This window comes from Rhinopithecus bieti, unplaced genomic scaffold, assembly GCF_001698545.2.
Source record: "Rhinopithecus bieti isolate Rb0 unplaced genomic scaffold, ASM169854v2 repeat_25747, whole genome shotgun sequence".
In the NCBI taxonomy this organism is placed as follows: Eukaryota; Metazoa; Chordata; class Mammalia; order Primates; family Cercopithecidae; genus Rhinopithecus; species Rhinopithecus bieti.
Genome location: NW_016879902.1, coordinates 1 through 2,472, shown reverse-complemented (window position 1 = coordinate 2,472; position 2,472 = coordinate 1). Strand labels below are relative to the sequence as shown.

At 40.0% G+C, this 2,472-nt stretch overlaps 1 pseudogene; it reads left to right on the top strand.

The window, feature by feature from the left end:
- The first annotated feature begins 350 nt into the window (after window positions 1–350).
- Window positions 351–1,716, top strand: LOC108525748 (asparagine synthetase [glutamine-hydrolyzing] pseudogene; annotated as a pseudogene).
- Window positions 1,717–2,472: the final 756 nt, after the last annotated feature.

The following is a 2,472-nucleotide window of genomic DNA, read 5'->3' as shown; positions in this document are numbered from 1 at the left end:
TTAAATAGGGCCAGCAGCAATCTTGAGTAATTATTCAGCCATCTTCTCTGTTGACTCCTCAGCCTACTCTGCGACCCTCAAGTTACCCACAGCTTAGCTAAAATAAAAGACTTCTTGCAGGTTTCTCATGCTTTGAATGTTTCCTAGTACACTTGTTCCCTCTTGAAATGTACCAGAACATCCACACAACAGGGTACTATATACCTGTAAAAGGAATGCGGAAAATCTTTGTATATAACTGTGCAGTGATTTCCAGGATATATTGTTCAGAGAAAAAAAAAAATCATGCTATAGAAAATGTGTACAGTTTGCTACTATTTAAGAAAAAAGGAATAGAGATATATACAGAGATGCTTGTACTGAAAGTAAACAATGGAAACAGTACGCAGCCCTGGTCTCTGCTCACATACCCACAGAGCCCGCAGTTCCACTGTACCATGTGTGGCATTTGGGCCCTCTTTGGCAGCAATGATTGCCTCTCTGGTCAGCATCTGAGTGCTATGAAGATCACACACAGGGGTCCAGATGCATTTCTTCCTGAGAATGTCAATGGATACATCAGCTGCTGCTTTGGATTTCGCCAGTTGGTGGTAGTTGACCAGCTGTTTGGAATGCAGCCAAGTCAAGTGAGGAAATATATTTATTTGTGGCTCTGTTGCAGTGGTGAAATTTACAACCCCAACAAGGTATAATACCATTTTGAATTTGAGTACAAGGCCAGAGTGGATGGTGAGATAATCCTTCATCTTTATGACAAAGGAGGGACTGGGCAGAAAATTTGTATGTTGGGTTGAGTGTTTGCATTTATTTCATTAAATGCTGTCAATAAGAAAGTATTCCTGGGCAGAGACACCTACCTAGAGAGTCATCATTGTAGAGATTAACCTCTGCATGCCCTCTATAACAGTGTGGAGAAACAGTTTTGAGATAGAAACTATGAAGAGTAACCTCTGGATTCCTTTTGACAGTGCTATTAAGAAATGACTAATGACAGAGAAAAGGCTTGGATTCCAGCTTTGTTGCTGCCACTCTATTGATGCAGGTGAAAGAGGCCCAAGTGTAAGACACTCTCTAGACATTTGCAATCGGCATGGAAAACAGTCCCAATGTACTGGCTGCTAGAAAGGTGGAAAATCATATTGAAAGTGAACACCACTCTGAGGAAGGCATTCAGGTCCTGGATGAAGTAATATTTTCCTTGGCAATTTAAGACATAACAATAGTTCACACTTCAGTAGGTAGGTATTTAATTTCCAAGTATATTTGGAAGAACACAGATAGCATAGTGATCTTCTCTAGAGAAGGTTCAGATGAAATTACACAGGGTTACATATATTTTACAAGACTCCTCCTCAGGAAAAGCCAAGGAGCAGAGTCAGGGGCTTCTGAGGGACTCTTTGTTTGATGTACTGTGTGCAGATTGAACTGCTGCTGCCTGTGACCTTGAACTGAGAGTCTAATTCCTGGATCATCTATTTTCCTCTTGTTGCCTCTGGCACTAGAAATAAGAATCCTGAAGAATGGGATAGGAAAACATCTCCTGATAAAGATATTTGAGTACTATACCTGATACCTAAAAAAATTCTCTAGCCAAAAGAAGCCTTCAGTGATGGGATAACCTCAGTTAAGAATTTCTGTTTTAGGGTTTTACAGGAATATACTGAACATTAGGTTGATGATATAATGATGGCAACTGCAACACAAAATTTTCCTTCAGTATTCTTAACACTAAATAAGGCTATTACAGCAATCTACAAATTCAATGCAATTCCCATCAAAATACCACCATCATTCTTCACAGAACTAGAAAAAAAAACAAACCCTAAAATTCTTGTGGAACCAAAAAAGAGCCCACATAGCCAAAGCAAGACTAAGCAAAAGAACAAATCTGGAGGCATCACTTTACCTGATTTCAAACTATACTATAGCACTAGAGTCACCAAAACAGCATGGTATTGGTATAAATATAGGCACATAGACCATTGGAACAGAATAGAGTACCCAGAAATAAACCCAAATACTTACAGCCAACTCACCTTCAACAAAGCAAACAAAACGTAAAGCGGGGAAAGGACACCCTATTCAACAAATGGTGCTGGGAGAATTGGCAAGTCACACGTAGGAGAATGAAACTGGATTCTCATCTCTCACTTTATACAAAATCAACTCAAGATATATCAAGGACTTAAATCTAAAATCTGAAAATATAAAATTCTACAAGATTTAAGAAAATGTGGCACATATACACCATGGAATACTATGCAGCCATAAAAAAGGATGAGTTCATGTCCTCTGTAGGGACATGGATGAAGCTGGAAACCATCATTCTGAGCAAACTATCGCAAGGACAGAAAACCAAACACTGCATGTTCTCACTCATAGGTGGGAACTGAACAATGAGAACACTTGGACACAGGGTGGGGAACATCACACACTGGGGCCTGTCGTGGGGTTGGGGGAGGCGGGAGGGAA